Genomic DNA, 13,225 nt, shown 5'->3' with positions numbered 1-13,225 from the left:
ACCTAAATCCTGCGGAATAGCAGCATCCCTTATGTGATGGTTCATCTCCAGAGGCACCGTGTGTGGCTATTAGGTGAGCACCTGGAAGATAGTCAGTGGGAATGGTTGTGTGGGTCTGGGGATATCCCTACAGGTTAGTGTGTGTCTAACAGTTGTCCCTCGCCATTTGCAGGTGACTCTGGTTACCCCAACCTGTAATGGCTACTGACGCCAGTGAGGAATCCCAGGACAAGGACAGAGGAACGCTACAATGAGGCCCATGGGCGAACTAGGAGGGTGATCGAGTGGACCTTCGGCCTCCTGAAGGCGAGGTTCAGGTACCTCCATATGGCAGGTGGATCCCTATTCTACTCACCAAAAAAGGTGTGCCAGATCATCGTGGCCTGCTGTATGCTTCACAACTTGGCTTTGCGACGACAGGTGCCTTTTCTGCAGGAGGATGGTCCAGATGGCGGTGTTGTTGCAGCTGTGGAGCCTGTGGACAGTGAAGACGAGGAAGCAGAGGAAGAAGACATGGACAACAGGGACTCAGTGATCCAGCAATATTTCCAGTGACACACAGGTAAGAGTGCAGACATGCCTACTACATGTACTTAAACACTACTGCCTCTCTACTATCTTTCGTTTTCACCCAGTGTATGGTCACTGAGTTGTCACTTTCCCTTACGATTTCACAGATGTGGGTCCCACTGTGTGACATCTGCTTTGATTCCTCATGGACTAGAGCTGTGTGACATAGGTAGGTTGACATTACCAATGAAAAAGCTTTTTGAGACAGTAATTGCTAATACAGTATTCCGAAATCACGGACAGATTCCAGATTGTTTTGTGCTTTAAGGGTGTTTATTTAAGTGCTCAATATTGGAGGGGGTAGTAAAATGGTGACGTGAGGGGTGATGGTGGAGGAATGTCCATGGCAGAGTCCAGTCTATTAGTCTCACAGATGCATTGCCCATGTGGGCATAGGAAGTGGAGCTGGGGCAGTTTAAGGATGGACAGGGTGACAAAGTGGGAAAGTAGGATGACAATCAGGGTGGTCTCATTTCTTGGCGGGGGTCTTGGCATCGTTTTCTGTCTTGTTCCTGGATCTCAGGGACCGTTTACGAGGTGGTTCTCCCTCTGCAGGGGGTGGGGTGCTGGTGTGGTGGTCCTGTGGCGGGGCGTCCTGTCCACTAGCGCCGGCGGAGGTGGTGGGCAGTTCATCGTGCAGGCTAGTGTCAGGGGCCCCTTGTAGTGCCACAGTGTCCCTCCTGGTGTTCACAAGTTCCTTCAGCACCCCTACGATGGTGTCCAGGGTGGAGTTGATGGTTCTGAGTTCCTCCCTGAAGCCCATATACTGTTCCTCCTGCAGGCGCTGGGTCTCCTGAAACTTGGCCAGTACTGCTGCCATTGTCTCCTGGAAGTGGTGGTAGGCTCCCATGATGGAGAAGAGGGCCTCGTGGAGAGTGGGTTCCCTAGGCCTGTCTGCCCCCTGTCGCAGAGCAGCCCTCCCAGTTCCCCTGTGTTCCTGGGCCTCCGTCCCCTGGACCGTGTGCCCACTGCCACTGCCCCCAGGTCCCTGTTGTTGTTGGGGTGGTGGGTTAGCCTGGGTTCCCTGTAGTGGTGGACACACTTCTGATTGACGTGTCCTGGGGACGGAGGTACGGGCCCGCTGGGTGGGTGCTGTGCTGGTGTTTCCAGAGGGGGGAAGCTCTGTAGTGGCCAGAGACTATGTGAGGGGAACCGACTGTCCAGAGGTCCCCGATGGTCTGGGCTGGTCATCTAGATCCAGTTGGACAGAGGTGCTGTCATCACTGTGGGCCTCTTCTGTTGGTGGTGTGGACATGTGTGGATCCTCCTGTCCGGTGATGTTGGGTAGGGGTCCTGCAGGGGTATAAAAGGATGGTTATTACATCTGTGTGTGTCATGGTGTGCAATGGGTGGGTGACCGTGTACCCCAGTGCTTGCATTCCTGTGTGGGACCTCGTGTGATGATAGTTTAGGGGGGTGTATGGGTATGTGCAGTGGCCATGCTTTGGTGATGGGTGTCCATGCTTTGTTGTTGCATGCAGGGCTTGGTGTTAGGATGTGTGGTTTGTGATGTTGGGACATTTGTGAGGAGTATGAGTGATGGGGGTGAGGGTGGGGGTATGTGCTGGCATGCAGGTAGGGTGAGGGATGTAATAGTTAAGATTTGACTTACCAGAGTCCATTCCTCCACCTACTCCTGCAAGGCCTTCAGGATGCAGAATCGCCAAGACCTGCTCCTCCCATGTTGTTAGTTGTGGGGGAGGAGGTAGGGTTCCGCCACCGGTCCGCTGAACCGCCAGGTGGTGTCTTGAGACCACGGAACGCACCTTCCCCGTAGGTCGTTCCACCTCTTCCTGATGTCCTCCCGATTTCTTGGGTGCTGTCCCACTGCGTTGACCCTGTCCACTATTCTTCACCATAGCTCCATCTTCCTTGCAATGGAGGTGTGCTGCACCTGTGATCAGAATAGCTGTGGCTCTACCCGGATGATTTCCTCCACCATGACCCCGAGGTCCTTCTCCGAGAACCTGGGGTGTCTTTGCCGTGCCATGGGGTGGTGTAAGTGAAGTGTGGGGTGGTGTGCGGGGTGATAAGTGTGCTGACATGTAGTGGTGTGTAGTGTGTGGTGCGTGGAAGTTCTGTGGGTGATGGTGTTGTGTGCCTGTGGATGCTAGTGTTGTTGATGGTGGTGTCTCTCTCTGGCCTTCGTTTGTGATTTGTTGTTGTAAGGGTTTGTGGGTGATGTGGGTGTGTGTTTTATATTGTAATGAGTGTGTGGGAGTGGTGTGTGTATGTGTATCAGGTGTGTGTATTTCGATTTGTCCAATGTGGCTGTGTTCTGTAAGAGTGTGTGTATTTTGAGCGTGGCGGTGTGTACTACCAATGGAATACCGCGGTTAAAAGACCGCCGTGTGGATTTGTGTGTCGTGATAGTGTGGGCGTATTCCTGTTGGCGTGATGGTGGAGGTTTTGTTTTAGCCAGTTTATCACTGACCTTTGGTGTGGCGGACTTCTGTGGGTGTCTGATTTTTAGAGGATTCAGAGCTGTGGGTCATAATAGCTGTGGCAGGATTCCGCAGCCGCGGCGGTGTGTTGGCAGTCTTCTGCGCAGCGGTAAGCGGCTTTTACCGCCAATGTTGTAATGGCCGCCCTTTTCTAGTGCCAGTTTTTACTCATCATAAAGTACTGCAGAGGGATAATGTGCCTGCTGCAAAGAACGTGTTGTATGTGTGTAGCATGTAGATCATGAAACTGTGAGTGAGCTATGAGTAGCGAGTCAAAAAATAAAATTAAATGTATGTCTGAGAGGAGCTATGGAGAGGTGAGGGGCACTGTTGGAAAGTGATAGTGAGGGAATTTGCAAAGAGGGAGGTCATGGGGGAATGCCAAAAAAGACTGTTGCATCAGTCGCCACCAGCACTAAAGCCAGCCCTGCGTTGGGGGCCCCCTTTATGAATTTTGCGCGGGGTCCTCAAGTTTCGTTACACCACTGAAATCTACTATTGCAAGCTCTCATTCCCAAAGAGTGAAGGAATTCTATTGAGCACTCATGTCCTGCCTTTGTGAAGTAATTACAGTTGGTCGAAGTTTCAATAAAATATCCTGGATTCATGTGTCTTCATCAGTTGTAAGCATTAGATTTAAATGAAGGTGACCTGTTACAAGCCAATGATTTTTGAGAAATCTGTTTCAGTTGGTCAATTGATGTGAGAGTCACTCTAAAGACTTCTCTTTTGATGTTTGGTGTTGTTTCAAGGTTATTTGTTTATTTGCTTGATTAATAAAAACCATTGCAATGCATGTGCACCATGCAGTACATTTGCAAAACTGTACAAATTAGGTATCATAGAAAAAGAAAAAAGAAAAAAGGGAAAGAAGAAAGGAGAAAAGGAAGCAATTGCAATACAGAGGGTAAAGCTGTGAACAGGCATAATTTTTTCTATACAGAAATTAAAATATTTTTATAGAAAAAACAGAAACAAATAGTAAAAATCGATGCATTTATAGAGCATAAGATCGTCTTGGAGATTCCTAACACTGGCTCTGCTGATTACAAACTGTACAATAGTAAGTTACACTATGATGTGACTGGAGGGCTTCCATTTTCAACAGGCAGTTACAATGAAAAAATAATCCAAAAAAAAAGTGCTATAATGTCCAATGCCCACCTGTTGCAACTCTTTTAAGTTGTTCCTGAGCTGCGAAGTTCAATACAATAGCCTAGCTATTGAAGTGCCTGTGCCCATGCTAGTAAAGTGCTAGTGTTACCTAATATCCACCTGTTGCAACTCTCCAAAAATAATCCTTGACTGTAGTGTTCCTAACAGTCAACTGGCTATTAAAGTGCCTGTGCCTATGCTAACACCATGCTGGTGTGCCAAATGTCCACTTGATACTGATCTTCTGAGTTTGTTCCTTTGCTATGATGTGCTCAACAATTAACTAGCTATTCCAGGAATTATGCTGGAGAGAATATTCTAATATATCTGTTCCTGAGCTGTCCTGTTCATGATAATTAACTGGCCATTAATGTTATCATACGTATGCTAATAAAGTGCTACTGTACCTATTGACCACTAGTTCCAACACTTCCAGATTGTTTCGTAGCTGCAGTATCTTAATAATTGACTAGCTATTAACTAGGCCTGGGCAGAGTTCGCAGTCTCTGTTATGTTAACTCCGCATAGTGATTAAAAACTCTGCAGTGCTACACGAAGTTCCAAAAGTGGCGGGGTGCGTTAAGTCAGGTAGTTTGCACTGATTTTTAGCACCAGGTGCTTATCCTGCGCTGAAAAATCGCCGTGAATGGCTCCCCATGCAGCGCAAGAGTGCACTGCTTCTATTATGCCGCTCGAGTAGATTTTCTACTCAAGTGGCAAATTCCTCAACGCGAATGGAAAGTTTCTCAATGTGAGCAGTGACATTCATCCACGACTGCCCACGTTGAGAAATCTCACCGGGAGGTGGTTTTGAGTAAAATTTTCCTTGCTCAGGTTCACCAACTCAACATTGGCAAGCACTAGTGAGGAAAAAACTCCACTCTCTAACCAGAGTGCAGAGTGGAAAAAACTCTGTAAACTATGCAAGCAGAGCGGAGTTCACCGCCCACCCCTACTATAAATGTGCTAAGCTGGTTAAGTGCCTGTCTGCATAATATTTACGTGATAAAGGGCTTCTAAATAGTTCCTTAACCACAGTGTACTCATCAACTAACTAGCTATCAAAATACCTGTACCAGGAAAGAAGAAAATCTTTCAGTATTAGCAATATAAAGTGCTATAGCGTTGGACCTAAAAGTGCAGTTTTTCCATGCTCAAACCATATGTATTATGGTATCTGACCCCAGACAGGTGGAAAGTGTACAGTTGGCTTGTAGCAAAACAAAGCTACAGGTCTCCCAGGTCACCATCCCTGGTGATGGCAATGGTTCCTTGACAGCATCATTTTAACTGCACCTTTTGTGTATTCTCTGGCAGAATTTTACCACTGTGTAGTTCAGTCAAAGAATATTAGATTAAAACAGGCTACCACAGCCTCTTTACAAGTTTTTTATCCTATTTCATTGAATTTCCTCCATGGGAGTGCTCAGTTGTCTTCCAAGGTAGCTTTGCACAGACACAACACATGAATAATGTCTTCAGGCCCTTGACCACATAGCCTAAAATGTTCCTGGCCTTTGACTCTTCTCCATGGAGGGTAGTACTTTAATGTTGTGAGGGCTCCCAGTCTGTATTTTAGGAACCTTTCTTTAGCCCAATTGCTAAAAAGTTTTCCTAAATAGTAATGGGGCTTAGGCTTCAAGTAGATGTTAAGTGTTAACCATCCATGACTGCACCTTGCTAGGGTGGCCTTGTCCTCCAAAAGAGACAGTGTTTTAGTATTGGATTTTGTTATTTCTTTTGAATTCAGACCTGCTGAGTGGTAAGACCCAGGCAGAGGAGAGACCCAAGTTTAAGATTTTTATATATGATAATGTGAAATATTTTTATGTTCCAGGTGCCAATTTTCAATATGAATGTGCTATATGGCTTGGTGATTAATTTGGATGTGCATTTATCAAGCTTTATAAGTTTCACCAAACTGCCTGTTACGTGTCCATTCATAGAGTTATTTTTTTGCATATTTATGGAATCCCTGAAAATCCTAAAAGTTGAATATACATCTCATACCATTTTTCATAGAAATATACAATGTTGAAGCCCTCACTACATATTAAGATGTATTTACTCTGTACTAATCTTAGTAGATTCCAGGAACAAGTATGGTTATGGTCAGTCGTTTTTGAATTGGCCTCTATTTAATCTGTCTTCTGACAGTTAAGCCCAGACACAAGCCAGCACCAGTTTTCCTGTGTGGTACTCTGATGTAATCCCATAACCTACCTATGGCTCGTTCCTTGTGAGGAGGCTGGCTTTATCTTCAGTGTGTTGAATGTGTGATTTCGGTGGGGGCGTGGGGGTACTTCAAGAGCTTTCTTGAGTACCAACCATGTAACCCTAGACCATTTAAGACTGACTGCTGCAGGCCCTTTTTATGCACTTTTCTGGATGAAGCACGCATGTTCTGTGGAAGAAGTAGTTCTGGGTACACATGAGGATTTGTTCTGTTTATTCTACTTCCCGGTTCTTTAAATATAGCTTTTTTGAGAATGCATAATTGACTACGTCCTTGAATTACGGTGTAACCAAGGTTGATTCGTTGGTAAGAGGCTCTTTGAGGGGCGGTGAATTCTATTGATTAGATATGTGATATAGTTAGATGTTGTAGATCAGAGTGGCAAGCCAAAGATTTGACCGTATCCCCTTCACTTAGAGATGTTGAATGGCCTCTTAAATTGTATTCAGGATAAAATATCAGCTGCAGGTTATATGCAGGGCTTGACCAGATAATTTCATGGTTTTGCAATTTCACACGGCCCTCAAAACATTGTTTTGGAAGGTGACCAGTGGCCACAGGTTGCATACAAAGGAGCTCTGTTGATGGCTTTGCCTTTGGTGGTAAAATTGTATGATTAGTTTCTATTTGTTCCTCCCTTTTTGACTCTGCCAAAATCATTGTCTTAATTTCTATAGAAGATGAGATTGGCAAATGGTTTCGTTCAGTTGTTGAATTTACCATTGTTATTTATTTAACATCCCGTGAAATTGAGACTTATAGAGCATGTTTGGCATATAGTTTTGTTCAACTTTTGGATTAGCCTTCTTAAGGTAATTGTATCCCCAATGATAGTTGTACAGCTCTTTAATGTCAGTAACTTGGTGGAAGTAGAAAATGAGTTAGGTGGGGCAGCCTTTGATTTTTGTTTTGTAAAAAAAACGGAAATAATTTAAATCTGTTAATATTATGGACGTCGGAGTTTTTTATTACAAGCTTTTCTCAATCTTTATTCTGTCATTCCATTAATAGGTATGATTCCTGGTCCTGAGCAGGAGCAAATCAGGGAATTTCAGAATTGTTATGATTCTGTAGAATAAAGCTAGCAGTCATGGATTGGATAAGATTATTGTCCATGCCAAAAGACTTTTCCAAAGATGTTAAAACAAAAATTTAAATGTGACTTGTTTCTAATTCCATGTGTACTTGTGCCGCATAGTTGAAACTACGGCATTGCAGAATGATTTTATTTCAGCTTTTCTGTGGTGTACGATATGAGCTTTTTTATAAATTGCGTTAGTTCCATTGTTAATCTCATCAAGATTTGTGGAAGGTTGGAGAGTTTGTGGACTACTGCCTGATGGTGGACACGTTCTTGTCTCTTTTCAGAATTATTAGGATTCCCAAATCTGGTAAACTCTTCAGATTTGACTCCGTGTATAGTTGAGTTGACATTCTCCAGTTTGATATCTATCGCTGCAATTGAAGTTTACATTAGTAATAGTATGTGATTCATGTTTGCTGTGGTTCATGACGAGTCAAAATTAGTTCTAAATTCAGATAAGAGACAAGGTAGGAGGGAATTCAGAATGTTCGGAGTTTGATTGAATTGGCAATGAAACATTGCTCCCCTCTGAGAATATGAAGCACCCTGGTTCGTCAGAGTATTCCACGACATTGATCCTCATGATAGTCAAATTTGTATTTGGCAACAACTAGGTTTGTTTTCTGAATGGCTTTCAATTTCTTGTTGTTGTTCTGATCGCACTAAGAAAGTAGCCATATGTTCCCTTTGAGCCATTTCATTATTAAAAGTTTTTTTTAAATGTCGTCGCCCAGATGATGTCTTGGTCCCTTTGCTTGCTTCATCTTTATTTCTATATTTTTTAATTCTTTTTATGTCATTGTGGAGGGTTGATCTCCGCGGTCCTAATCTCATTCTTAGAGTGGGGCCTCTCTTGACTCTTCTAAAGTTGTTCTTAAATTAAATCAAAGAGGGATTAAATGAGTTGAATGTTTTCAAATAGCAAGGCAGATACTGGGACTGCACGCTCAAGAGGGGTGATTTCAAATCTGCAAGAGACTAATCGGCTGATTTAGGCCCATATTTATACTTCTTTAGCGCCGCATTTGCGCCGCTTTTTGACGCAAAAACGGCGCAAACTTACAAAATACAATTGTATTTGGTAAGTTTGCGCCGTTTTTGCATCAAAAATCAGCGCAAACGCGGCGCTAAAAACGTATAAATAAGGGCCTTAGTGTTTGTTGGATAAGCTTTTACTTCATCAGAGTAAAGTACTCTGTCACATTCACGAGTCCCCATTTGCTAATGTTTAAGATGTTCGCCCGGTCAAGTGGAGATCACTCTACTAGGCCTTTCAGTTACTACCATCACAGCAAACTTGACAGAGCCGCACATCGAATTTACAATGTTTTTTTTCATTCTCTAAAACAAAAACCCAAAGTGGGATTTTGTTTTGAAAATTAAAAAAAAACATTGTCAAACTTACAAATGGGAATTTTCTCCCTTGACGCGGAGCATTTTACCATTTTCACTGCCGGATTTTAGCATGCGTTATAGACACTGAAAACTGGCCATGTGTCCTCATGCGCTATACGCAATAACAGGTTTGTGCTGGTGGATGCAACACCAAGAATCTTCAGAGAATACCAAAGTGTAGATATATAGATGTGCGGAGGTTCCCAGAGGTAAAACCCCAGCTGCTACTCTCACAGTTTGCGCTATTTTGTGCTAAAAATATAATACTTTTGATCAATGATAAGAAGCTTCAGGGGCAGACTTTGTGTCACACTTTATTGAAGAGAAAACAGGGAAAGCTCTTCCCCACTCTTGCCTCGTTTGACTCACAGAGACTTCAAAGGACAAGGGAAAAAATTATTTTGATGAATGCTGGTCAGGTACCCCTGCCACACAGACAGAAGTCTCTGCAGTCAGGCTCCTCAGGCTTCCTCTAACGCAGTAGGCCACACCGGTGCCAAGGAGTTCGACAACACAGGCTCGCGTGTAAAATCTCTTACTCCTTGAAGGCCGTTTCCCGACTCCCAGGATCGGAAACAGAAGGATGGCAGGTGCGTGTAAATTAATACCAGGATGGGGTGCTCATCTGTTCGCCTCTGCGGCTATCCTATGGGCACCTTGAGAATCTGGGGCGCCCTGTGAGATTTCACAGGACCCGCTGACGGTTCGGTTTGAGCAGCTGGGAGATTATCAGTACTTCAGATGGAGCTCCTGCTGTCACGCCTTAGTCCTCTCCCTCTTCGCCGAGCAACACTAGGTGCAGTGTAATCACTGGCTGTTGGGCTGTACATTGTGCTGGAATCAGTTCCAGAAACCTCCTAGCTGACTACTAACTGTAAAGAGGAATCTACATCACTCATGTGCCCATGAAGCAGGTGTATTTGTGAAACAAGTTATAAATCGCGCCTTATTTTTTCAGCTTTGAACATGCGGCATGCAGTAATTGCACAAAGTGGGGAAGCATTAATGCATAGTTTTCATACCGCACAAAACCTATGATTAATAGAACATACCCACCCTGGCTAACTGGTACAAGGGTGTCTGCACGAGCCCATGACAGCCTGTCATTTCATTCCCCAGTGTTCTACTGCAGGTTCCCCAGTGTTTTATGAAACAACTAGCAGCACTTACATTGTTTATGTACACAACACTGAGATTTTGCCTTCATTTAAGTGCAAACTATGATTTTCAATAGCTTCATAGTGCATGTTTACACTGGTTACTATCAGTGGCTCCACACTCTTTCCCATTGGTTCAATTGCTGTTTCTACTTCTTAAGAGGTAGTATTGTATAGCAAAGTCAAGTGTAGCGGACGAGAAAGCTATATAGTGAATATCCAGTCAACTTTTCAAAGGTGATTCCCACTCATCCAGTAGGCCCAGCAGCTGCCCACTTTTCTGAATGGTGTTTGCACCTGAGTTGAGCTCCAAAATATTTTTAAGGATACAGAAAAGTAAAGATGTTTGTAGGTGTGAATTATTTGCGCTGCCTCACACTGACTGCAAACCATGCTGACTTTCTTGAATGTGCAGTTTCCCACCTTACGACCAATACCGGTGTGTACTGTTTGAGTATGAGTTTTCACACAAGGAGGGACAAATCACTTCAGTTTGAGTTTCGGTTTCTGTAACGTTTCCTACTCATCATACAGACCACAGGAGTTACATCTCTACAGCTTTCAGTGTTTTCTGCCCCACTTTAGGACTTCATTACACATGTATCCATAGGTTGGTGACTGGGAATTCCACATACTTCTCCTGGGGTTAAACTGCTGTTTCTACTTCTTCAGATGTAGAACCTGTATACTGCAGTCATGTTGTGTAGATGAATAAGGTGCAAAGTACGTTTTAGTCCACATTCTTAAAACTACTCTCTCCCCTTCAGTTTGCCTAGCAGCAGCCCACTTTTCTGACCCCATGTGAAGGATGTTTCCCAAGGATTCCACAGATACTCAGCTCTAATTTGTTTATTTGATATAAGAAAGAAAAGTAAAACATGTCTCTACATGCAATATTTTTGAGATGCCTGACACCCAACTATGCTGCATCTGGTAAATGTCCAGTTTCCCACCTTGAGCCCTGTGCTGGCCTGCACTGGCTGATTACCAGTTTTCTGATGGACTTAGTAGTAAGCAGAGACAAGTTAATTCATTTTCAATTTTGATTTTCATTATTTAGATGTTGCAGTCATCGAGCATACCATAAGAAGTTAAAGCTCAAGAGCTGTTTACACGTAAAATTATTTACTTTATATTAGCTTTCTGGCCTACTTTCAGACATCATTTCACATGTTTTCACAGGTAACAGGAGTAGGCCACATAGAATTCCTATGGTAAAACTGCTGTTTCTACTTTTTCAGATGTACTAGTTGTAGACCTTAGCCATGTTCAGTGGACAGATAAGATACATAGGGCCAGATGTATGAAAGGGATGTGCCCATTCTCTATCTATGGGCACATGCTTTAGTACATATCGACTATAGTATCTTATCAGTGCTGTTTCTAAAAACACTTTTTACTCCTTCACTAGGCTTAGGTTTGGCCTAATTTGTGGGCATCTTGTGATGGGATCCACATGGCTTGAGCTCCAATTTCTTTCTCAGAATGTAAGAGAAACTGAACACATCTACACTTCTCAATTGGGAAGCGTTTTCACAGCCAAAGCAATAGCATGCTGCCTCAGTTAAATCTGCAGTATTGGGTGAGTTACTTGACCTCTAATTTCAGTTTTGCTTTACAGCTAATTGCAGTCATCACCCACACTGCGATAAATTCAACTTTTAAAATAGTTTACACTGTAAAATCCTCACCCTTCTAATAAATCATAACAACATATACCAATATCCTTACTTGGGCAGCACATTTCAAGCAGGCAAATGTATCTTAACTACCTTCCTGTAGCTATCTACATGGTACCAGTACTACACCATTGAAAGTAACACTAGTTGCATTTTTAGACCATACAAGAATAGCTTGATTTGATACTACATTGAACATGTGGTGCACCTCTGAACCTCGCAAGTTAAAGTCACTGTACAAGACAGTTCAGGTCACTGTACAAGACTATATTTTGGTGCACTCTGTTTTCTTTGCTTCTTTTTTTTCACATATATTTCCAGTACCTGCACCCATTTCGTACTCTTTCTACAATCTTCATGTTATTTTTTTTTACTTTAATTATCAATATGTAGTTAAAGAGATTTTTACATTGCAACTCTATGTGAATAGAAAAGCATATCTTTAACTGCAGACAAGGTTTCACATTAAAGCAACCCTGAACCCTTTACCACAACCATACGTCTGTTTCCTAGGCAATGAAATACTACAATTTTGTAAGCATGTCTACAGTTCAAAGGTTCACCAAGCAAGTGTGCCGCATTTACTTACTTAATAATCTTTATGTTGACTGGCATATAGGGCAGCAACGAAATACCTTCACTTCTGCCTGTCTTGGGCAACTTTCTGTACAGTGCCCTAGCTGTGGCTTAGGATCTTCATTTCTGTTTCTACAGATTGCCTCCTGGTGTTCGGTGGCCTGCCTCTCTTCCATTTGCTATCTGGAGTCCAGTGAAGAGTTGTCATTGTGATGGAGACTTGTTCTCTTTTAATGGTGTGTCCTAGCCATATCCATCTCTTTCTCATAATGGTGGTGCCCATACTCTCTTGCTAGCATCTGGTAAGCAGTTAAGGGAAGAAGGATGTTTGCAGAGAGAAAATGCACAAGAATCTTCTCAGGTTACTAGTGTGGAAGGCTGAGAGTTTAGTGATGTTACTTATGTAGCAGAAACTTTAGTGCTGTTGCACATGCCACAAAAGATATCTATAGGTGACAGTTTATGTCTTATTTTATTCAAAGTACTAATGGTTTGAATGTAGAAGATGCAGAAAGACGTCAATTTGAATGTGCATTCATTCAGACTAATGTCAGAAATCCTGGTGGTATCAAGACTAAAGTAAATGTTTGAAGGATTTAATAGACATCATGTTATAATTTAGACTCTAGATAAATAGAATATATAGAAATGATATTGAATTTCTAGTGATTCATAAATTAAATATGTGTGTAAAAATAGGGAAATGTAGTTCTACGCTATACTGACTGAAAAGTATTGACAGTCTTTCTGTTTAAAATTACCATAACATGAATACTAATGAAGAATTAATTATGACGCATTTATAGTTGCATATACTTGCAAATTATAAATGCATTTTATTTGATGTATTGATGTATTGTATTAAATCAATTGCATTAGCCCAAGTGAGGTCTACTAGGCCCTGTTCGTTTGTGTCTGTGCCGAGAATC

The sequence above is a fragment of the Pleurodeles waltl genome, chromosome 7, assembly GCF_031143425.1.
Source record: "Pleurodeles waltl isolate 20211129_DDA chromosome 7, aPleWal1.hap1.20221129, whole genome shotgun sequence".
In the NCBI taxonomy this organism is placed as follows: domain Eukaryota; kingdom Metazoa; phylum Chordata; class Amphibia; order Caudata; family Salamandridae; genus Pleurodeles; species Pleurodeles waltl.
The sequence above is the reverse complement of the archived record's forward strand: the minus strand, read 5'-3'. Positions refer to the sequence as shown.